General features: G+C 43.0%; 1 protein-coding gene across 2 annotated transcripts in view; it reads left to right on the plus strand.

Moving 5' to 3' along the window:
• Nucleotides 1–26,393, plus strand: part of ZBTB7C (zinc finger and BTB domain containing 7C) — a 179,722-nt gene that overhangs the window by 15,123 nt on the left and 138,206 nt on the right. The window lies entirely within an intron of this gene.

Consider the following 26,393-nt stretch of genomic DNA (forward strand, 5'->3'; position numbering starts at 1 on the left):
GATTGTAAGCTTGCGAGCAGGGCCCACTTACCTCTCTGTATGTATTACCCGGTATTGTTTTATTACTGTTTGTTCCCAATTGTACAGCGCTACGGAATCTGCTGGAGCTATATAAATAAATGTTGATGATGACGATGATAGAATTAGACATGGTCATGCATGGGGTCATTCGCTGGACCCCATAGACACAGGTAAGGTATGGGCGTTGGTTTGCAGTGAAGGCTGAGTAAATTACTAACATCGTAGTCCACGTAGAGATCTATGGGGACTCCGGTAACCCTCAAAATCTCTGATTTCTCCTAGGTTAACCCCTTCATAAATTGTGCATTGGCCATTCTTCGAAAAAAGCAGCTGTTTTCTCCAGGTTTATGGCTGATGACACTGTCATAAATACACCCCTAAATGTGATATCTTAGAGTTTGTTGGGTCAGGTATGCGCAGGGAGTTGATTACTCCCCGTTAACATGTGCTAAAAACAGCTGTACTATGCATGTAAATTGTATTACATCTGCACTTCTGCATGATCGCCAACACCTCTGTCCGATGCCTATTGTCTGCTGTACTCCTGTGACCAAGAGATAAGAGCTTACACTCTAATCTGTTCCCCGGCCGTCGTCTATTGAACCCAGTGTCTTTGTATCAACGTGCTGCCCGCTACGCAAAATCATGAGCAAAGAGGTGCTGCAGTAGCTGTACCAATTACCCAGAATTAAGCGGTTCCAGGTGCTGAAGAAGGAGCCCAGAGGGGGCAGTGACTATCCTCCTACAACTACCAAGTGTCTGGTAGCTGGTGACACCGGTATGAGTGGTCAGCAGGTTACTGATGGACGGAGAGAAAATAAGATAAACTGTACTAAGCCCATCCTGATATGCTGCTTATACATTCAAGTTTTACAAAGACATAGCACAACCCAGCCTACATTCTGCCTGTCTGCCCAAGATCTACCTGTTCCCAGAACGCATCCACTCTGCCGGCTGCTGAGCGGTCATTGGAGACGGTTGGAAAGGAAACGGTGGTCCTATAAGACACAAAAAAAAATCTAAATTTTAATTATTACCTTTCTCATTTTAGAACTAACTATAAATATTTCAAACAGTTTTTCCACATTGGTATATATATATATATATATATATATATATATATATATATACATAGTTAGTAACATCATTTTCTTTCTTGTGGTCACTGATGCGATCATACTGATTTAGAAGCTGTTATAATTCACGGCTACTTGCACCTTCCAAAGCAGCAACTCTTTAGAACTTAAAGGAACAACTTCAATTAAGGGAAACAGTTACAAAATAATTATAGGCCTAGTTTAAAACATAAAGAAATAATGTTTTATTGGCTTTTTTAGTCATTTCGTTTAGTATTAAATTTTCTAAGTCTCGGCAGCTATTTTGCGGACTGACCTCACTATTGATAAGATTACTTTACCAAGTGGTCTGTTGGAGGAGGAAGGGATGTTCTTACTGCACAGTTTACCAGACACTCGCCAACTGCGCATGCCAACTGTGCGATAGCTGTAGGAGAATTTGGCTGCCACAAGGCTCATTCAACAGCGCCTAGAGCTGCTTACTTCTGGGTAGCTGGTATAGCTGCTGCAGAGCCTCTTTATTGTGGACTGGCTGGTACCTCCTGACCAATTACTATGGATCAGGACTGCTGGGTAGCGGGCAGAGCGTTGACACAGAGATGCTGGGTTCAACACAGGATAGCCGGGGAACAGATTAGAGTGTAAGCTCTTATCTGTTGGTCACAAGATATAATAGATGTCAGGCTGAATCTTCAGGCAGTGAAGTTTATTTGCTCAAGGGGTCCTGACAAGAACCATTACACACTAGTTGGAGGTACTAGTGATCATCCAGAAGTACAGATGGTAGAATACAGTTAAAATACAGCTCTTATATACTGTTTCTGACATATGTTAGCATGAGGTAACCCAGCCCCCTTCCTAGCTGGCACCACAAAGTCTGAGATATTACATCAGATATTTAGCATCATGATGTAATATATTCTCTAATCTTGGATTTAACAAGATTCACATCAATCTGTGATTTTCTAAATTACTTTCTGGTTGCGTTATTCATGTAGTTCATCAATCTTTTTAGCAAAACAGGATTAAATGTAACTTTCTCCTGTTGTATATTAGGGCTAAATAAGTGTTGGTCACTCGCAGATAAAAAAAGCTTTAATTAGCGTGGGATTTCCTTTCTTCAGACAGTTGCAGAAACAAATTTCCTCTAACGCGGCAGCAGTACATTTCCAATACAAAGCTCAGTACATTTGCGCACTATGCTGCTAAGTGAAATAAATTTATAGAATAAGTTATTTATAAGTGATCCAGTTACAGGTAGCAATGCTGAGACATTTCCAGCTTTAGTCATGGGATAGGCTGTTCCATATTCAGATTAGATGCTAAATCATTATTTTACTAAATTAATAGTTTTAAAATTGTATTTGCAAACTTATTGCTGGGGATGTTTTTCTTGAGATATTAACATTATTGGCAAATTGTCCTGATTATGTAAAAGGCCCTAAAAGCCGGTTGAATGCCATTTGCATGGGTGTGGGAATGTGTATAACGCTAATTATCACAACAGACAATTATATTTTGACATTTTTAAATTTATCGAATGAATTACACATCAAGAGATTGTTGGGATACTCTGGCAGGGTTGTTGCTACATGCTCAAAAAAACAGCGTCCTGACCCATCAAACAACTTCATCACATTCGTAGCCTCTGCTATGAACATGGCTTAAATTTACACATCAACATTAATAGACTCAGACATGTCTGGTATTGAATGCTGTGCTGGTGTTGAGGACACAAAGCAGATTAAGCATATCAAATAATTTCTTATAAATCAGTTAAAATGCACATGGGACCATATGTCCCAATTTTCCAAATGAAAAAAGAAAATGAAGGCACATTAGGACACGCCTCCAATTTGACCTCCAAATCACGGCCTCCGTTCAGAAATTGCTAGACTCCACCCCTTTTCGACACAGGCCTTGTCCCCTGGTGCCAGGTACTAGCAATATTCCTGGAGTCAGGAATGCATAGGAAAATTCTTCCTCTTCTATTTTGCCATTACAATTATCGAAAGCATAACATATCCGATATTCAGACAATATGTGATAACATATCAATAAATATTTGAGAATGTTATAATACTCTATATATAGCCAAAGTGTCTGACCTTAGCTATCTCTTTTGCCTTCAAAGTGCATGGCCTTTTAACTCCCTACTTTTCTCAACCATGGGCAAAGTAGACTTAGATTAAAATTAGGCTCATTTTATTTCGGAACATTAGTTGATCTGCAGAAGAACATTAAAATGTAATTTCTCCAATCCTGCATCACTGTCCATTAATTTGTCTTTCGTTGCCGAAGGGACGTTTATATGTGGCTGAAAACCTGTCCAATGTTTCATTCATTATTAATAGGCTTCCAATCCTTGTTCCAGATACAAAAATATCACAGAACATGTGGTTGACAGCAAGACGTGGTTTGGTCTGAAAAAGTAACTGTTTTAAACTGGGTGCAAACCTGAAAAAGAAAGAATTTGAGAAGGGGACTGTCTGTGTTATCAATTTTACTTGATCTACTTCATGTCCAGCAGTACCAGGCTAGCTGGCTAATTTTAGGAAAGGCAGAAAATGCAGGGTAGCCCAGAGACCTAGTCCAAGGTAGCCCACTATGGCACTGGCAGATGCCCTCTTGCCACCCAGTCCATGAACACCAGGAAATTTATATATATATATATATATATATATATATATATATATATATATATATATATATATGTCTGTGTATATTTATATATATATATATATATATATATATATATATATATATATATATGAATATATATATATATATATAATATATATATAAATAAATAAATATTTTTAAATATATACTATATATATGACATAGACCTCTCGCACCTCACCTCTCCCCAGAACCCTTCACACCACCCTTCCCCCATCTCTCTCCCTTTCCTCCCCTCTTTCTCTGTCCCCCTGTCCCTCCACACCCCTACCTCCACTCTCCCCACACTTTTTGTCTTTGACCTCCCTTCTCTCTATCTCTCAACCCCTCTCCCCCATTTTTTTCTCTCTCACCCACATGGGAGAAACATAAGTAATGCCTATATCCACATCCAGGAGAGCGTTGCCCATTTTCATGTAGCACGCCTTCTAAACAGGAGGAGATGTGCTACACAAAAATGGCCATCGCTCTCCAGCAGGATGATGTGTACTACAAGAAAATGGCCGCTACTCTCCAGCACACAGCTAAAGTCAGTGCTAATTCTTCTTCCAGTGGGAGAGAGAGAAAGAAATGGGGTGCGAGGGGGTAAGGCTGAGAGGCAACACAACAAGCACCATCAAGGCTTAGGGTTTCTTCCTAGCTAACGTGGTACTGGTGTTTAACATTCAGAGAATTGCTCCAGCCAGGGGCGGGCTGGCCCGGGAGGCAGGGGGGCAGCGCCCCCCCCGGGCCGCTCAGTCAGACCGCTATTAGGGCCAGGGGGTAGGCCGGCCGGCCGGCCGCTCCCTGGATGCAATATACAACATTTTCCCCGGCGGCCGCATCTGATGAAATGATGCGGCCGCGTAAGCGCACATACAGGGGATGCAGCCGGCTGTGTGCCCCCGGGGCTTCCCTCTCCCACCTCGCGCCTGGCTCCAGCCATAGTTGATAGAAGAATTGTTCCTCTAGTATCAGATCAGTCACTGTCAAACAATTTACTTAACTAAAACAGAATTTATGAAAGTTTGAACTCGATAGACCTGTGTCTGTTGTCATCTGTATTATACAGCAATGTAATTTCTCTACCTTTTCGAGTTTGATAGCTCGTAACATTCTTGATTTAAGCCGTATAACTGCCACCTCCATGTGGTTGCCCGGCAACCCTGCCCGCCACCGATATACTGTAGGTGTAGCGCCGTGGATTGCTGTTTTATTGGTGCTATATTTTTAGATTTAGTTTCTGCATCAAACCGAAAGGAAGAACAGTTTTAACAGCAGATAATAGAAGAGTATCATGGCCCAGGCACGATCCTGCAGTCAAGTAGATGTAAATCAGCCATATTACTCAACATTTATACTACTTACTTGTAGAAAAGTATCAGCTGCAGGTGGAGGGAGTGGTTGGAGTGTTTAATTTGTACAGAAATTATGTTTCTGCTAAAAAGAGTTTTACTATATATATATATATATATATATATATATATATATATGATTCTAACCTGGACATCAGTTTTGTCTGTGCCCAGTATCTTGTTACCAACTGTGTTTAATTTACTTATTTTTTAACGGTGTTCCATGGAAAATCTATGACATAAAGGGGTACATGACAGTACAAAACTTCGGGCTTGCGGTACAAATGCTGTTTTGTGAAGTCACGCACCTATTTTTCGCTAATGTTCCAGGCCGTCAAGGAAGTGCGCACAGTACACCTCTCAACTGTCTGACGACTCTGATTCGCAGATAAAAAAAAAGACAAACACACCTTTAACATACATGAGACCCCAAATCCCTTGTTTATCACTAAAACCAAACTTTTTTTACTTTGTAGTCTAATCGGAAATACAGAAAAAGAATCCAGATTCAAAACAACGCACCCACACTCTACCGCTCTCCAATGTGAAATAAACAACCAGGTAGATTTATCACACCTTCTAAAAACAAAAGTGGAGTGTTGCTCATAGCAACCAATCAGATTTAAGCTATCATGTATCTAGCACGCTCTATAAAATAATAGCTAGAATCTGATTAGTTGCTATGGGCAACACCTCCACTTTTCCTTTCTGAAGGGTTTGATAAATCTACCCCAGGAGTAGCCGGACTCTCTTTCGCCAGCCAGCCAATCACAACAATTTCCCTACATTGGCTGCTTGTGATTGGCTGGCCAATGAAGGGGAGTGCCAGGGACAGCGGTTTTCATCATTTCACAAGGCCTTATCTGTGTGGAGTTTGTATGTTCTCCCCGTGTTTGCGTGGGTTTCTTCCGGGTGCTCCGGTTTCCTCCCACACTCCAAAAACATACTAATAGGTTAATTGGCTGCTATCAAATTGACCCTAGTCTCTCTGTCTGTCTGTGTGTATGTTAGGGGATTTAGATTGTAAGCTCCAATGGGGCAGGGACTGATGTGAGTGAGTTCTCTGTACAGCGCTGCGGAATTAGTGGCGCTATATAAATAAATGGTGATGATGATGATGATTGGTTGGCTGCTGTGCAGGTGGGTGGTTTGTCTATGGCAGGATTTATCTGATAGTATGTTTTTGAACAGTACGAGGAAACGTGAGCACCTGGAGGAAACCCTTCAAACACTGGGAGAACATACAGAGGACACACACATGGTAAACGCAATGTGCCAGCTTCTGTGCCACTGTGCCAGCATCACATGTCAACAGGATTGACAGGAAAGAATCGGGAGGCAGAAATTGGATTATTAATATTAACTACTGTAAATAGCTCTGCAAGCATCATAGAAATTGATTCAAGTCCTGTACTAAGAATATTTTATACTGTTATCTCTTAATATATGTATATTACACAAATACAAAGGGAAAATAAGGGCTACGATCCCTTTAAAGTGAAGCTGTGTTGCTCTGTCCTGGATGTAACATGCAGTGAACGTTTTAGCATTATCAGATCATTTGGAATATTTGCCATTCCAGCCAAAGACAAACACTACAAGGGAGAGATAAGATGGGGCAAATATAGGATACAGTTGTAGGAAAATATAATGACATTTTAATCAAGTTGCGGCCATTGTTCATAACTGAAACGAGTGGAATTTTCCCCCCGCTTTGCCTGTTATATCAATGGGTTACCCCCAGTGGCGGATCCAGGGGCTTGCTGCCGACAGCTGCACACTGTGCAGGTCCGTTCGGCAGGGACAGTATGCTGCCCGGCTGCTCTGATTGTGTTTTAAACACAATCAGAGCAGCGGGACAGCACACTTTCACTGCTGAACGGACCTGCACATACTGTGCAGCCGCCGGCAGCCTTAGAACACAGAAAGGGGGCGGGTCCTAAATCGCCCCCCCCCCCTAAAATCGCCCCGGGTAGGGCAAATGTCTGGGTCCGCCCCTGGTTACCGCCAACAGTTAAACTGAATCGGCGACTATCCCCACCAATGGTGAACTGTGTGGGCAAAGGCTATTCCATGTCTAGTTAAGCATTGCACCGGTATTGCAAAGGTTTTTAAATTATTTACACATTTTTTTATAAATAATTATCTTTTTTTTTTTTTACTTTATTGTATTTATTTATATTTAACAAGTGGAACAGACAGCCCGAATGTGGAATTTCAGTTCCACACCCAGTTCATTCCTGGGCACATCAGACTAGCCTTGCAAAGTTAACCCCTTAGCATTCTGGGCCAGTACCGCGGAGGCGGCTGGGGATCGCTTTGCTGCCATGTTTTCTTGGTAATACGATAGGTGTTTTTTTTTTTAATCACCGCGATAATGGCAAAATTTGATGATGAGCGGACTTGTGTGAGGGCCAATGAGAAGGGATCGGCTGAGTGAGGGCATTCCTCCAGTGGCGGGCAACAGGTGGCCCGCTGAGCCTTCACTTTAGGCCCCCCAGCCGGCTACTTATTCTCTGCTTTAGCATTAACCAATTATGAGCCAAAACCTGTTTTTTTATTATAAAAGAAATTTTTATTAATTTTCATTCCGTCCTGTTCCAATAAATCCTGGCTTTTACCACTTATTAGCTACGAGACGCTAGGACACCAATGTAACTTGTATGATTCCGTAGCGACCACACCTCCCACCACCGCTATGATTGGTACATATGTATTATTTGGACACATTTATCAAAGTGACCCTGATTGCACCGATAAGAGTTAACGCTGTAATTTAATAGCACAGTTTTGCAGAGGCCGCGATATAGCGTCGCCCGGCTAGTTTTCAGCGCGCGTGATGGTACGGAAAGCCAAGATTTTGACTTTCAGTTCCACTAATGTAAATAAAAAATTTAAAAAAACATAATTTTTTTTCTCAAACTCACATAAAAACTCAGAAAATAAGAATGTTTTTTAAAAGGTTCTGTTATCGACATCCTGGGATTACTTGTTAAATAGGCTTCCCCATGCTCTGTTATCGCTTTAATTTATTAGATGAAGTGAAAATAAGCCCTATCAACCAGGAAAACGAACGTCTTGTCAGCAATACGCCCCTCAGGCTCTGATATTACACAGAATTAGTGTTGCCCTCCAAGATGCCATCACTTGGTTTCAGTAACGATACAAGGGAGGCACTCGCAGTGGGTTTGTTTGAGTTTGATAAGTGTGGGTGAGTAGCAGATAAGGGTGTCATGCGGTGCAAACCTCAGCCCAGTGTGATTTCTCAGCTGGTCACTATGGCCCAACACACCCCTCTACCTGATATCTAATCTCCTTGTTAAAATACCTATAATGTGAAACAGAGCAGGGGAGTAGGATGCTGCTGATTGTGCAGATATTGTGTCACACTAAACAAATGGGAAACATTAACTCCATGTACTGAAGACACAATTGCATTCACAGGTGCTGGATTTATGCCATAGGAGTGATAAATTAATAAAACTAATAATAATAATAAAACTAATTTTTCAGAAAATGCAATTCTTTTTTATCAGTGATTTAAACTTCTGTTTTCTGTTTTGAACTTTTCAGTGTTCATTCATTGAAATGTGGGTAGACGGCATTTATCAATCACACTCCTACAGCATCCACACCTCTCAGCAGCCACTGCTGGAAAATCGGGACAAATTATCCATGCCACTGATTGGCCTAAACTATAACCGGATCTGACCACGCCACACCCATTTTACATAAGACCACGCCCTTTTCAGGCCACACCCCCTTTGACCTCAGAACTGTTGGCAGCAATTAATAACTTTATGCCCGATCCTAGTTTCTGTTCTAAAACTGGTGCCACACGCACTGATATTGGTGCCATTAGTGGCAAATTACCTTATTGTCGGCCTGTGTGGCCCTGAAATGATTAACATTACTGAAAAAGCATACTTGCCAACTCTCCCTGAATGTCAGGGAGACTCCCTAAAATAGGGGTGATCTCCCTCACTCCCTGAAGAGTCTGGCATTCTCCCTGATGCTGAGCCAGTACAAGACGTGGTTGGCTTCGCCATCTGTGGCATGATGACACTGTTCAGAAATTGTGTCCTATGTCCATGTATTTATGCCTATGGAGGTGGCCATTTTCATGGAGGCCAAGATTTAATCAAAGACTGACAGGGAGACTCCCGCATTTCTGGGAGACCTCCCGGGAGAGCAGGGTAATCTCAAAGTTCTCGTCCCCACAATAGATAACAGAACGGGACTTAATGACGCAAATATTGCATCATATTACTGCTGTAATTGGCCAAAATTGAGACAGTCATTTATGGGGCGGGGCCAAAATGATGTGATTCATCAAGCCCCACCCCCACATCATCACCTCCCCCGGGATCTCCCTGATACCAACGAGGAAAAGTTGGCAAGTATGTGAAGAAGTGACCATTAGGAGACAGCTGTCTCATACCTCCCAGTAGTCACGGTTTGAAGGGAATGTCCTGCCGATTACATTTGGGAGATGTATGCTACTACTAGGTGCCACACGCACCTGTCACTGATGAGTGCGCCATTAAAAGGCTGTTTTTAAGGGAGGTGAATGGAGTGGGCAAGTCCCCATTCTAAAGTGCGCCTTTCACTCACCGGACCGTGAGTGCCTCTGCGCTGGTGCGTGGTTCTCTAGCCTTCCTGCCGGCGCCTGTCCTGAGCCGCGGCCGTCCGCCATCTTGATGGACTGCGCATGCGCAGCACCCAAGAACTCTTATGACCTTTGCTTTTAATCTAATTGGTGGATCAGGCACCTCTCCCTATTTAAGGCACCTGTGCTCATTACCTCGTTGCCTGATCTTGAGTCTCATTCCCTGTGAGTCTCTGAAGGTGTCTCCTGTGTCCTGCTCGTGTTTTCAGTTTCCTGCTGATTACCTGCTCTACTCATGGGTGGTTCCCATACCCGCTACTGACTCCTGTGTCCTGCTCGTGTCCTCAGCTGTCTGCTGGATTACCTGCTCTGCTCACCTGCGGTTCTCATACCCGCTACTGACTCCTGTGTCCTGCTCGTGTCTTCAGCTTCCTGCTGATTATCTGCTCTACTCATCGGTGGTTCCCATACCCGCTACTGACTTCTGTATCCTGCTCGTGTCCTCAGCTGTCTGCTGGATTACCTGCTCCGCTCATCAGCGGTTCTCATACCCGCTACTGACTCTGGTATCCTGCTCGTGTCCTCAGCTGTCTGTTGGATTACCTGCTCTGCTCACCTGCGGTTCCCATACCCCGCTTCAGCCGTTCAGCGCTCCTGCTGTGCCTGCATATCCTCGTGGACAAGCTTCTCTACTCATCAGCGGTATGCTTACTTGTTATTGACTTTCAACTGTTACCTTGCATATTCGCTTAGGACAAGCTTCCCTACTCTGCAGCGATATCCATACCCGCTATAGACTATTAGCTATAACGCTGCATATCTGTTTGGAGCAAGTTCCTCTGTGCTCTCATTGTATTCATACAATTATTGACTCTAATCATTCCTCCACTTATCCTCACCTGGACAAGTCCTCACCTCCTCGCAGTGGTACAACTTGCTGTCCGCAGACCACTGACGCCTGCTCTACCTACCTGCACCTGGACAAGTCTTCTCATCACAGCAGTGGTACAACTTGCTGTCCGCAGACCACTGACTCTCCCGCTACCTACCTGCACCTGGACAAGTCTTCTCATCACAGCAGTGGTACAACTTGCTGAACGCAGACCACTGACTTCCCGCTACCTACCTGCACCTGGACAAGTCTTCTCATCACAGCAGTGGTACAACTTGCTGAACGCAGACCACTGACTTCCTGCTACCTACCTGCACCAGGACAAGTCTTCCCATCACAGCAGTGGTACAACTTGCTGTCCGCAGACCACTGACGCCTCCTCTACCTACCTACACCTGGACAAGTCTTCCCTTCACAGCAGTGGTACAACTTGCTGAACGCAGACCACTGACTCTCCCATTACCTTCCTTCACCTGCTCACATCCATCCGGCTCTCCGTGGTTGAAACCTGCCTTCCACTATAGCTGCAAGTCGCTGACTCATCTACCAGCATAGCTGCAAGTCACTGACTATCATCAATTCCATTGGCATCCTCTCTCCATCTGCTGTTATATACGTTCCACTATTCACCCTGCTGCCAGAGGACCGCTGTGCAAACTCCGCCCCTCTGGTAAGCATAGTCACCTGGTGAATCCTGGGCAGAACTCCTAGTGCCCGAGACAGCGCCACTGTTTAAAAAGTTATACACTGTGTGTAGGTGACAGGAGCAAAAGCAATTAAGATTTAAGTAGTGCAGCATCTGTGCTATTTGTGTAATAATGATGGAGACAGCTCATATTATGTTGGTAGGTCCTATGCTCTCACCGTATAAACGTCTTTCACGTTCCTGGATACACATGGAGGTGTAACAAAGAGATGGGAATCTTCCTAGATAGTTATACATCATGGTTTGGTGGTACAATGGGTACACTGGTTGGCAGTAGGAGGTGGGTGATAACACAACGTGAAGCCCCTTGAGACGTGAGGATGAAAGTGTTCTATAACTGCAGCAACCCTCTAATTCCTGATGTCATTTCCTTCCCAGCCCGAATTACATCCCAGCCGCACCTCTCCCGCCTGGGCTTCCTCTCCCTGATACCCCCAGAGACATAGGAACAGTGTCTGCCTGCTGAAACCCATGTCTATTCTATTTATATCAATGGTCCATGAGCCGTATTGCTGGCGAAAATGCGTATAGGACTTTATTTATTTATTTTTTATTTTGTGAATAAAGCATTTTTTTAATGAAGGAAAGTTTTAAATATTTTTTTTAACCTGTTTGTTTTGTTGTGTCTATAAGTGATCTCTATTGCGCTAAGAGGCAATAAAAAAATTCTATTTCTCACCAGAGTGAGGTGGTCTATTGATAACTCCCCTTTATTTTACATTATAAATATGTCTTACATTGTCCTCTTCCTGTAATTAATTATTGATAGAAACAATGAAGCAAGGAGGTTCGCTGTCACTGTATGTATGATTCTGGTGAACAAATAGTCACATCTGTGGGTAAAAATATCCGCTACTCCTCCAAATGTTACCAGTTTGTAAATGATGCCCCTGGACTCCAATGAAACAATGCCATGGAGCTTTTGGATGAAGCTCCGCCTGTTTCCAATCAAGCCCCGCCTCTTTCTAGGACTGTGCCGGGCAGTTTGGGGATGTGGAAGGATTTGAGCGTTTAATTGTTACAAGTGGTCTAAAAAATGATAGCTAGAATCTGATTGGCTGCAACAAGCAATACCTCTACCTTTCTTTTTGAAGGTTTGTTAAATCTATTCCGAAATCTTTATTAGTCATTTATTAATTTCAAATGTGTGAATAGATGCCCCCCTAGATATTTTTAAATAACTTTTTGCTTAATTGTCCCTGACAGATGTATACGCCACGTGCGTTTTTTATATGTGGGCACATGATATCATCATCATCATCATTTATTTATACAGCGCCAACATATTCCGTAGCGCTTTACAATTGGGGACAAACATAGTAAACTAACAAACAAACTGGGTAAAACAGACAAAGAGGTGAGAAGGCCCTGCTCGCAAGCTTACAGTCTATGGGACAATGGGAGTTTGATACATGAGGTTAAGTCTACATTTGCAGTCGGTCCAGCCAGACTGCAAAGGTAAAAGTGACTCATAAGCTAAATGATCCTGTCACACAACAATGTTGGTCAAGGGGTAGTTGTATAACGGGTGGTAATAGGGTAATGTAGTGAGGTTAAGAGGGTGGTTGAGGAATATTATAAGCTTGTCTGAAGAGGTGGGTTTTCAGAGAACGCTTGAAAGCTTGTAGACCAGAGCAGAGTATGTTATGTACTTCCGGTTAATTGCAGTAAACGGTCCTTGTAGGGGCTGCTGTCTCCCGCAGACATCGTTGTAAAGTGTTTATTTGGCTCCACATTTACCACAACTTGCGACGGAGATCAAAGGCACCGTAACCGGCGCCAGAGAACCCCCCCGGAACGAGCACCGACGGGACGCAGTGGATACAGATTGTGTAGTAAGACAAACAGCCTCAGGCCGCAAGTGGAGCTTGTGACTGTTATCATAACAGAAAATAGGAGAGCGCTGCAAACAATCACAAATGCCAGCACACATTGGCACAATAGAAGCTTTTAAAGGCACAATAAAAGATTGGACCACCCAGATTGAGAGAGTGGAACTATGTTGTGATGCAAACAATGTAGACAGCGATTGGAAAGTCTAAGTATTAGTAATGAGAGCAAAGACAAACAGTTTATTACGCAACGTGCTAATACCAGCAACGCCTGCTGAGGAACCGCTCAACGACATTTGTTGACTTTCTGCAGAATCATTTACATCCAAAACCATTAGTGACAGTGGAAAGAATCAGGTTGCAGTGAAGGAAGCAGTCCAAAGGCAGAAGCATTTCTGAATACACTGCTGAAATGAGGCGGCTCCCGGAACGCTGCCAGATTGGAGTGAAAGAACGTAACACTGATTGTTATCAGAGCTGGTATAAACCTCGCATCATCCATTATCCATTACAATTTCTATGGAGCCAGCAGCAAAAGAGGCCTCAGAGTTGCAGCACAAGGGGATTGAATGTGCGACACTAAAGGCCCCGATTCTCTTCGTACGCAACTTGCGGTTAAAAAAAGCGCGGAAATTGAGCGGAATTTTGCACATATTCATGTTCATGCAGAACTCAATATACATTATTATTTGAATCTGGCTGTAAGTACGCTCAACCTAAACGTTACTTGTCGTATGTGGACACACACAACAGAGTGCAGGCTACGCCCATGTCTATGTGAAATAGAAAGTCCCATCAGAACGCATGCAAAAACTATATTTTAGCAAATAAATCAACAGCATATAATACTATTACATCAAGAAATTTGTACAGAGGGGAGGTGTGGAATATATCATTAAGATAAGCTAAAGTAATAAAACCGAGGTTTTTGCTATGGATGAAAGCACAAAGTCCTATGAGTTCAGAGATCTGGGGGTAAATGTATGAACCTCCGGATTCTTCAACTCCGGCGAGTTCAGCGTCTTCAGCGCTTAAATTTAAAGCGGCGCTGCCTTGTAAAGGGAGACTTCCCTTTACAAGGCAGCGCCGCTTTAAATTTAAGCGCTGAAGACGCTGAACTCGCCGGAGTTGAAGAATCCGGAGGTTCATACATTTACCCCCTGGAGTCACTTTGCTGTGGGGTGTGAAGTGTGTCCATGTAGTGGGTCATAAATCCAGGTGTTAGATTGAGCCCTTTAGTCAATGACTGGAATGTTCTTAGCTTAAACTCCCAGATTTTTCTCTCCCTGTCATTGTTAAAAAGACCTTTCAGTATTAGGACTTTTAAATCTGTCATACTGTGTCCTGGTCCAGAGAAGTGTTTACCCACGGGGGTGTTCAGAGTCTTCTTTATTGTGTGTCTGTGTAGATTCATCCTGGATTGTAGTATCTGCTTGGTCTCCCCAATGTATATTCCCTCAGGGCACCTTGTACACTGTATCATGTACACCACATTGGAGGATGTACATGAGAATGTGTCAGGGATTTTATAGTCCCATTTTAAAACTACATTTTTTTGCTACACATCTTGATGATCATTACTACGAATGTGTTTCAAAATGCATACTGTACATACCATGTGTTTTATAGTCTCTGTTACTTGCATAAACATGTTCTCCGCTATCTAGTGGCACACATACGTGTAGTGTTCAATACCAAGACTTTGCCGTGTCAGTCATCACTATCAGTAGTCACTGACACCTTCCCTGTAGCCGGTGCAAATGATAGGCTAAATATACAATATACCCAGGACTTGGATGGGCCACATCTGCATCGGCACACCCTTACTGAGCGTTGCCGATGTTCATCCACCACTCACCTTTCCTGTTCTACCCCTCAAGTCAAAGGCAGTTCATAGGCAAACTGAGGAAGGGGGGGGGGTCCCTAGTGCCTGGAAACCCCCTCCAAGCCTGGGGCACTGTATAATTGAGGTGTTTGGACCCTGCCCCCGCTTCACACGGCTCTGCTTGAAAAGGGAGGGCTGTGTGCACCTAACAGTAGTGCACGCAGCATTGCCCGTGTATATTATGGGGATAGGAAGAGTTGGAGAGCAGCCAAGCACTGTCTAATATTATAGCCACACCCCCATGCATGCTGGTCACGCCCACTGGCAGCGCGGTGTGAAAACCCCCCTCTACAAATCCTGCGTTTGCCCCTAGTGTACGGACATGAATCGCCTTCAATTGTGTTCCTTGACTTAAGTCCAGACCTGACGCATGCACAGAGTGAATTCACACAAGATACAGCCTGAAAATGGACTCACGTCAGAAGGTGAATCACCTTCTAAGGGGCATATACAATTCTCGGCAGAAACACCGAAAATCTCACGGTTCGCGCACGATTACCGCTATTACGGTAATCGTGCGCGGAAAAACAGTTAATACGGTAATTTACTTGCTGAATTTCAGCTCGCAGCTCCCTGAGCCGCGAGCTGAAATCCAGCTAACTATTACCGTATTAACGGTATTAACGGTAATAGTTTTTCCCCGGCGCGAAAAAAAAAGATTTGAATATGCCCCTAAATGTCTATTATACAGAAACTCTCTTGTTTTTGCTGTGGACAGTCCTCTCATGATGCCAATCATTTCTGGTTCAAGGACAAGAAATATAGAAAATGTCACAAATCAGGCCACATAGAGAGAGTGCAATGATCGGGCATGGTACCAGCAAACAAAATAAGCACTGTGAGCAACGTAAAGTGTCCCGTGTACACAAAGTGACTGAGAACGAGCTGGACTTCTCCAACAGTCAGGAGATGGAGAAGGACCTTTCCTGTCTCAAACTGCACAAATTTACGGGAGCAGACCACCAAATAACATGGGTTACTCCTGGAGCAATTGGATTGAAAATAAAGATGGAGTTAGATTCTTACTCCGCCCTTGCTTGACCGCAAACGGTTTTGGAGAATTTACCTGTACTGGCAGCTCATTGGTGCGCTACAGATGCCGATGTAAATCTTCTGAGAGACTGACTCAACTGCTGGCAGACACACAACCAATTTTTGAAATAGGCATAGGAACATTAGAAGGGATAAAGGCTAGTATCATAGTGGACCAATCAGCCACTTCCATTTCTTCAGGTGCGAACAGTGCGATACGCCATTGGTCCTAAGGTGGAGGCCGAACTACTGTGATCAGTAGACTCAGAAATTCAATCACTGAATGAGTGGAGTGATTGGGCCACGCAGAGGGGTGGGGGGGGGGGGGAATTCGCTTTAATTCATTTCATTCATTTAATTCCAATACCCCATCTTGTTTTTGGAATCGACTCAGCCCCTGCCATATGGCAGTGATTTCGCTGGGTCAGGTGTTGCAAGGTATGAGGCAGAAGTGCTAACCACTGAGTCACCGTGGAATAATCTTCAGAAGGTGCTAACGAGCAGTGAGTACACCAGTCAGAAGACACAACTAAGGCTACAAGCACCACAACCTCATTTGGTAACGACTTGTGATCCTAACTAGGTCTAGTGAATTATTACCATCATTTCCTGCCTAATTTATCGACTATGTTATACCCCTCGAACACACTCCTACTTTTTTAAGATGACATCTATATATTCCGAGCAGCTTGTTCCATGTCCCCAGCGTGTCTGGGACAGATCCTCGGAATGCTCACAACAGCAGGAGAGCAGCTGATCTTGTGGGAGTCAGTCACCAGGGGCGCCTAGAGGGGGCCGGGCGGATACAAAATATCCACAAGGTTATTCCAGCTCCATATGCCACAATCGCATGTTAGCCATGTTATAGGATGGAGAAAGTAGCTCCATGGACCGATAGCTTCCTCATATCCAGAGCGTTCCGGATGCCTACGATTTCTAGGGCGTAACGGGGGAGAAAGGGCGTATGCACGTCGTCAATGTACATTAAAGGCACAGACGTCCGATTCAAGCTCTGGGCATCTCTGAGGAACATTATTTCTAGCTGTATCACTTGCTCCAGCTACAGGTCAGGTGTAAGTGCTGAGTACTAGTGATGACGGCTGTGTATGCTGCTAGGACATGTGTTTGCAATCAAAAGCAATTGTAAGAATTAATTTCCTGTGCAGTAGACATTAATAACATCCTGATAAATGTACTTCATTTAAAAAAAAAAAAAGAACAAAACAAAACAAACTTTTTTTAAGATTTTTCCATTAATAATTATATTATTAACAGGTGCTAATGTATTTAATAATTGCATTTTTTCTCTGTGTTCAGATGGGACTATATATACATAGCATAGGCAAACCGAGGGGGGGGGGGGGGGGGGTTTCCTAGTGCCAGGAAAACCCCCTCCAAGCCTGGGGCACTGTATAATCGAGGTGGCTGGACCCTGCTCCCGTTTCACATGGCTCTGCTTGAAAAGGAAGAGCTGCGTGCACCTAACAGCAGTGCCCGTGACTATAATGAGGATAGGAAGAGTTGGAGAGCAGCCAAGCACTGTCTAATATTATAGCCACGCCCCCATGCATGCTGGTCACACCCACTGGCGGCGTGGTGTGGAGACCCCCCTCTACAATTCCTGTGTTTGCCCCTGCATAGCCATTGTGCGGTGTGTTGTGTCTGTCGGCATTCAGCAAGTGCCGTATAGGCAGTGCGTACTAGAAACGTTCCTTCAGATTAGAGATGGTCACTGACCCCCGTGTTTTGGTTTTGGATTCGGTTTTGGATCTGGATTACCGTCGTGTTTTGGTTTTGGTTTTGCAAAACCGCCATTGCGTGTTTTGGTTTTGGTTTTGTTTGGTTTTGTTTTGCTATTTTGTTGGAAAATACATGTTTTTGTGCCTAAAATAACCCAATTTAGTGCTCCAACTGTTTTAGAGATAAGTAATCTAATTGTTGAGGTAATAAATCATCCAAAAAAACTGTTTAATTCTTTGTTGGTATGCCTTCATTTATTCTACACACAAAACAGATTGTCTTCCTCTCCATCTATGCATATTGGCAATTCAGCCATCGTCTTTGGATGTATATTACACCCTACACTTATAGTTAAATATGTAAAGAAATGGAAAAAGACAGTTTGCTTTCTGTCTCTAAAGGCTCCCCTCCACTTTTTTAAAAAAAACAAAAAATTCAGCCATTATAGACTGTACAATATTAATTGACATGGAGAAAGCCAGTTTGGTTTCTGTCTCTCTAGGCCCCCCTCCACTTTTATAAAATACCAAAAAATCCAGCCGTTATAGACTGTACAATATTAATTGACATGGAGAAAGCCAGTTTGGTTTCTGTCTCTCTAGGCCCCCCTCCACTTGTATAAAATACTAATAAATTCAGCCGTTATATACTGTACAATATAAATTGAAATGGACAAAGGCAGTTTGGTATCTGTCTGCATCAGATCCTCTCTCCACTAGGAGTAAAATAGAAAACTATTCAGCCGTTATATAATCTAGAATATAAATAGAAATTGAGAAAGGCAATTTGGTATCTGTCTGCATCATAATCATCAACATCCTCATTAGCGCCCTCGTCGCCTACACAAATCTCCCCCTCATCCTCTTCTAATTCCAAAGTGGCATCCTCAATTTGGGTATCACGGGCTACACTTGGGCTATTAAGGCACACATCAGCAGAATGCTCACGATTAGACATCCCACTGTTGGATGGACTCTCCACAGGGATTGTTGTCATTTGTGAATCAGAGCAAATATTCTCCTGTAATGCCTCACTGTTATCTTGCAGCTCGGCTTTGACGCGTAACAGTAGTTGTGCACCAATTGTAGGCTGGGTAACTTTTTGGGATCTGCCACTAATACCCAAAGGTGAAGGCCTCATTCTCTCTTTGCCACTGCGTGTGTAGAATGGCATGCTTGCAATTTTTTTTTTATCGTCACTTAACTTTTGCTCAGTTACACTTCTTTTTCGCTTCAATACAGTAAATTTTTTTTTGGTTTTTGTTTTTTGCACTAATTTGAAAACACTCTGTTGTTTGACATCGCCTTGGCCAGATGACGTACTGGGAACACTAACATCAGGACTGGTGACAGAACCTGGTTGCTCATTCAGATCATATGTGGACTGCTTTGAATCCATTCTGAGCGCAAACCACTGGGGAGTGCTAAAAATTATTTAGTAGATTCTGCTGACAGTTATGACTTTTGACAGCCAGAAATATTAATGCACAATTAGGGAGGACACCCCAAAAGCACTGAGGAGTGCTAAAAATTATTTAGTAGATACTGCTGACAGATATGACTTTTGACAGCCAGAAATATTAATGCACAATTAGGGAGGACACCCCAAAAGCACTGAGGAGTGCTAAAAATTATTTAGTAGATACTGCTGACAGATATGACTTTTGACAGCCAGAAATATTTATGCACAATTATGGGGGACACCCCAAAAGCGCTGGGGAGTGCCAAATATGAAGAAAAAATAATAAACCTCTATCCTCCTCTCTGCACTAGCGATTTTGGTTAGAGCAATTGCAAGAACAATATTGTATTCTCTGTCCCTGCTCTAATTAGCCTATGACTACACCCTGCTCTCTCCCTCTGTCAAATGGCGATGGATTGCTGTGGAGGCGTGTATTTATAAAGTTGAAGTATCGCGAGAACCGAGCCCCGAGATCCGACGACGTCACAATGACGTTCGGCCTCGATTTGGATTCGGAATGGGCGGGAGAGTACCGAGCTGCTCAGCTCGGTACTCGGATACCCAAAGTTCGGGTGGGTTCGGTTCTCGGAGAACCGGACCCGCCCATCTCTACTTCAGATCCTCTTCTTATTGAATAGGTGCGTACCTGCTTACATCCGGTTTTTTTAAAAAAACGCAAATTGCGATCACTTTGCATTCCTTATCCGGACCATTATTATTTCTCCTTCTGGGCGCTTCAGATGTTTGGCCCGGTAAGGTTTGAACTTCTCCGTCGATAACATTTTTTGCAATCTTTAAAACAGGAATTCATTCAGGTGCCAGACAAGATCGGACACCTTTAACCTAAATTTAGACGTAAACGGTTAAAGATCCCTCTCTGCTCACTGTCAAGCCTATGATTTGCCTGCGCCGCTTTGTTTTCCAGAAATATCCTTTCCATAACGCTGAAGCTAATGTGTTTTGTCTGTGGAGCAGCCCCCCCCCCCTCCTTCTGCGTCCTGTCTGTCTCTGTCTGTAATTACCGAGCAGAGCTCCCGTCCACGCAGACAAGTTCTCATTGGTCAGTGTCACATGGGATACACAGGAGAATTCCTCATGACACGGATGTGACAGTGGGGACTTCATCAACACCTCCAAGGGGCTCTGCTGCCGGGCTCAGCGTCTGACGTGACAGCAGGGAAAGGTCCAAGGTGTATAGATCTGTTTTCTAAAAATGCCATCGCCAGACTTTTCATCTCATCAGTATTCAGGGAGCGCAGTGCCAAGGGCATGCGGGTGAACAGGAAGAGAGGAATCTGTGTCGCTGGCAGTCTGCTCTCGCTGCTGCACATTTTCACTTAATGCTCGGGGAGGACCAGAATTCTTATTTAATACAGTGCTCTATCCTAAAGAGTTATGTAGGGTGCAATTAGATTGGACGCGTTCTCTGTAATACATACAGTTAATCTAAACCGATAATACATAATTAATTAATGTTTTAGAGGAACAATAGAATACATGTAATCAGAGTCTAGTGGAACTTAAGGCTAGATTTACTAAACTGCGGGTTTGAAAACGTGGAGATGTTGCCTATAGCAACCAATCAGATTCTAGCTGTCATTTTGTAGAATAAATGACAGCTAGAATCTGATTGGTTGCTATAGGCAACATCTCCACTTTTCCAAACCCACAGTTTAGTAAATATACCCCTTAGTCTGTAGAACGTTTACTTGTAACAGTTTCTTAACTTGTGGCAGGGAGTAAATGTAGCAAGCTGCGAGTTTCCGGTGGGTTTGAAAAGTGGAGATGTTGCCCATAGCAACCATTTAGATTCTAATTATCATTTACTTAGAACATTCTACAAAATGATAACTAGAATCTGATTGGTTGCTATAGGCAACATCTCCACTTTTCCAAACCCACAGTTTAGTAAATATACCCCTTAGTCTGTAGAACGTTTACTTGTAACAGTTTCTTAACTTGTGGCAGGGAGTAAATGTAGCAAGCTGCGAGTTTCCGGTGGGTTTGAAAAGTGGAGATGTTGCCCATAGCAACCATTTAGATTCTAGTTATCATTTACTTAGAACATTCTACAAAATGATAACTAGCATCTGATTGGTTGCTATAGGCAACATCTAGACTTTTCAAACCCTCCGCAAACTCGCAGCTTGATACATTTACCCCAGAGAAGGTAGAACATTGTCACTATTTGTAGATATTGATTTATATTAAATAGCTGTTGGCACTGGGATTACAAACTAATCGAGCTGAGTTTATGGCGCTGATGCATTAGCCGTAGTGGACTGTATCTGGGGTTTGAAAGTGAACATGTTCCGGTTTCTTCCCCTAATTGCCTTCTCACACAAAAGGGACCCCCAGTGCGTATGTGTTTGGTGGGGATTTTAGATTGTGAGCTCCAATGAGGCAAGGACTGCTGTGAATGATTACCTATTCTTTATAAAGCGCTATATTAGCGTGATATAAATTATAATAAATAAATAGGGTAACTGTTAGATACAATCTACTTGGAGATGTACCTAACAAACTAAGCAGCTAAGTAGAGTATTTATTTACAAAACAAATAGCTTAGTTGCTACTAAAATATACAAAATCTGCTAAAGATGGACTTATCGTTTAAGAGGTGGGCATCTCCTGAGTTAATGAACCTCTGCTAGATCTCTGAGTTGTGGTTTCTCCTGTGGGTAACTTTGATTTAATCATTACCTAACGTGCAGTATGTGCGACCTTAGATCTCCCCCAGGCAGCGTGAAAGCAAGAACGATTATCATCAGCCTCAAAACTTGCTCCCGGCTTATGGAAAGTTTATCTTTTGCAGCTAACTTGTTTCCAGTTTCGCGTAACGCCAAATAAGATGCATCTCAAAGGAGTGTGCTTAACATGCGCCTGCACGCCCAAACTGTGCTGCACGTACACGACACCACCCCCGATACAACTCTGCCAGCACAGGGCGCTCCAGTTCTGCACCAAAACACATCTTATATCACACAAATGCATTTATGTTCCACCCCAAATCAGGACCTAAAGTGCACAAAGTAATATAAATGAGAAAAGCATACCTAAGAAATAAGAAGTAATGAACTGAAGATGACCTGGATGTGTGAAGGACAATGTTCAGTAAATACGACCAGATACAGCACACAGGGAGAGGCATTATGATGTAAGGATTGTATTTGGCTGATAAAGGATCTTCCGGACCTCTTGGTGAGCTCATGCAGCCAGGAGCAGATATATTTTATCTGTGCTAGAAATAACAGCTACAAAATTGCACTAATACAAAGTGTAGCCTCTTGTGTTGCTTTTTTTACTACTACTAAATATATTGGTCCTTATTCATTAAGGGGAGGAGAGCAAAATAAAAAATAAAAAGAGTAACTTTGCACCTTGCCCAAACCATGTGCATTGGAGGGGGAGGTAAATTTAAAATGTGGGGACAGATTTATAGTTGGGTAGGGCATGTCCTAGATCAACTTTAAATTTCAGTGTAAAAATAAAGCTATCAACTATTTGTGTAAAATTATAAACTAATTTGCACCCCTTGTATTGTAACGTGGTTTAGTCCAGGAGCAAATTTACTACTTTTTGTTGCTTTGCTCTCCTTAATGACTCAGACCCATTTTATACATTCAGTAAAGTTTTCTGGAACTTGTATAACCTTTTATATATATATATATATATATGTATGAAATTGTTACAATTACTTATTCAATTAAAGGCATGTTAGGTTACTGAACAGATAAGTAAGCAAATGTAGTTTGTACTATTCCCTTACTATGTATACATGGGAAAGCATAGGGTATTTAAGGCTGGGTTCTTATACAATTTCTTATACCACAATGCCAAGTTATATATACCCGTCCCCAGAGTGGTGGATTATAAGGACAGGTGGGCCGGTAACTGAGAAGAATCACGGAAAACCTATCCTGGGGGCCAGCGCAGGGTAATGGAATAGGGGATGTCAGACTATATATGGATATGCCGTGTACATACCACATGGAAGCACTTATGCACCCACTTGCAAAAATAAGATTTTTTTTTTTGTGGATGGGATCATTTAAAAGAGAGCAAAGAGATACAGATGCAAGTAAATTAAATCATTATCAAACCCCCCATGACAAAAACAAAGATAAAATAACATTTTAATTGTGTAATCTAAGAAATACAAACTACAAACCAGTCTGGTCACTGTCAAATAACACATACCTCCCAATTGTCCTGATTTATGGTCCCATAACTCAGGACAGTTGGGAGGTACAGGCCCATAACTCAGGACAGATAGGAGGTACAGTCCCATAACGTAGAACCGTTGGTAGGTACAGTCCCATAACTCAGGACAGATGGGAGGTACAGTCCCATAACTCAGGACAGATGGGAGGTACAGTCCCATAACTCAGGACAGATGGGAGGTACAGTCCCATAACTCAGGACAGATAGGAGGTACAGTCCCATAACTCAGGACAGATAGGAGGTACAGTCCCATAACTCAGGACAGATAGGAGGTACAGTCCCATAACTCAGGACAGATGGGAGGTACAGTCCCATAACTCAGGACAGATGGGAGGTACAGTCCCATAACTCAGGACAGATGGGAGGTACAGTCCCATAACTCAGGACAGATGGGAGGTACAGTCCCATAACTCAGGACAGATGGGAGGTACAGTCCCATAACTCAGGACAGATGGGAGGTATTGTCCCATAACTCAGGACAGATGGGAGGTACAGTCCCATAATTCAGGACAGATGGGAGGTACAGTCCCATAACTCAGGACAGATGGGAGGTACAGTCCCTGGAGGCCATGCAGTGAGTGCCACTTGACTGTTTCTTGGTTTATAGTAGAATATATCCCCCGGAGATTGCAGACAGGTTCCCTCTCCCAGGACATATATACAGTAAGCTCACGTACATGTAAGCAATGCAATCTTATCTCTATTCATTAGGATCCCGCTGTAATGAAGGGTCTGTAGGATCACAGCTATCCCCCATCTCTACACCTTATCTCATAGCTCCACTAATTAATTAGAGAGGCTGCAGACATCATCCTCAATAGCCCCTGTCCAGGTCTGTACCCTGGACTACAGGCACCAGTATTCTGCAATGTAATGCTTTATACATGGAAGTATAAACTGAATGTAATATGCTGTTTGATATAAGCTGTGTGAAATATTTGATATGTTCTGTTACTGTACTGTATCTCACCCACGTGTTCCTGTCCGCTGGCTGCTTCCCGGATAAAAATACCCTGAATGATTTCTATTCTAGAGAGATACATTTGTATCATATACTGGACAGAGGCAGTATCGACCTAAGGGTCCCAAATAAACCCCCCCTAGCAACCCGCCAACAATAACAAAGAAATGGATGGACTGAAAAGACTACAGCAATTTTTATTATAACAAACATAATATTTCTTTATCTTTCATTTTCTGTAGCTTCAAACCAGTATTATTACATTAACGACATGTTAGACCCCCACATTCCTGGGTGCGCTCCCATGAATTCCCATATCATAAGATTCCACGTGGTCATGTGACCTTCTGATCTGCTCAAGCTAATGCAGCCTCTCCTACCTGGACAAGATGGATTTTCCAGCGCTTACCTTAGTACTTGTCATTACTGACACTACCAGCTAGAACATACAAGCAAGGCAAACAAGCAAATGTCCTAATTGGGCTAAAATGAAACAGATCTTTCCCAATATGAACCATATGCCAGAGAATGCGGCAACGTCCAATTCAAAGGACCCTTATTAATACCTACGATTTCATGGGTGTAACAGGGAGTGGACTGGGCGTATGCCCGTCATCAGTGTACAGTAAGGACGTGCCAAGCTGGAGCGCACGCAGCAGCGTCCGATTCAAACTTTGGCCAATTCTAAGGTACGTGATTTTCAGTCCTATCACTTGCACCAGCTACAGGTCAGGTGTAGCTGTCCAGTGATAGTGATGACTGTGTATACATGCCACAACATGTGTTTACAATCAGGAGCAACTGTAAAAAATTATTTTATGAACAGCAGACATTCAAAACATCCTAATATATATAATTTATAGAAACCAAACCCCCCCCCCCCAAAAAGCCCCTTTTATAATGTTTTGTCATTAATGACTATATTATTGACAGGGGACATGAATTGAATATTTGTTTTTTCTATGCATTCTTTTGGGACCTTATATCATACTTACTTTGGAGATCTCCTGTCCGGGAGGGGAGCTCTCCATGCAAATCTGCTACGAACTCTACTAAACCATACCAATTTCGTCCAATTACAGCAGGGGGCGTACCAGGATGCAGTGATTAGCTCCGCCCACACAAGTCCGGGAGAACTCTCAAATATTCGGGAGTCTCCCGGACATTCTGGGATAGTAGGCAAAAATGCATTATATTCCACATATGTTTTGGACGTATCCTGTAGGGTACCTAGACCCGTATTCATCAGACGTATCTTCAGATCCGCTCCTGGTTGAATAGACGTGCGCATACCTGATGTATTTGAATTGTATATGATGAATCAAGTGTTTTTTTAATTTATTTATTGCCCATATAAAATGCACCTAAATGGTTCAATGGGAACTGAATAAAAGTATAGGCCAATCCCGGCACCTCTGATAATGTGTAATCATCAAGTTGTTTTGGAGGGTTACATGCCCCAATAAATGCTGAATATCTGCCCTCTGAAGCTCATCTAAATGTCTCCTCTCATAACACAGCATCTTGCATTTGGGCACCGTACAAAAACAAACCTCCCAACTTTTAGCCTCGCATAACTTGTCCCTGATCTGCCCAAACCCAACCTGTAATCCACCCCAAAATGCCTGCTTTTGGAGTGAGCCCCTCCCATTTTATGTAAGCCCCTCCCCCCTTTTGATGTACGAGTGTAGCCCACATTCAGAAGAAACTCTCCGACCAGAGTCTCCTATTTTAAGGAGCAAAATTTTGCTCTTGTGCACCCGATGCTATCTTGACACAATAAACTATACATTCCCTGCAAAATCAGGAGCAATTTAGCAAAGCAAAGCCCAAGGCTCCACAATCTGAAGAATGGTATTTGCAATGTATTGCATTAAGTTTCATAAATATCCATTTTACACTAAAAGAGCTCTGAAACTGTTCTTTGAAATTAGAACA

This window comes from Mixophyes fleayi, chromosome 1, assembly GCF_038048845.1.
Source record: "Mixophyes fleayi isolate aMixFle1 chromosome 1, aMixFle1.hap1, whole genome shotgun sequence".
NCBI lineage: Eukaryota > Metazoa > Chordata > Amphibia > Anura > Limnodynastidae > Mixophyes > Mixophyes fleayi.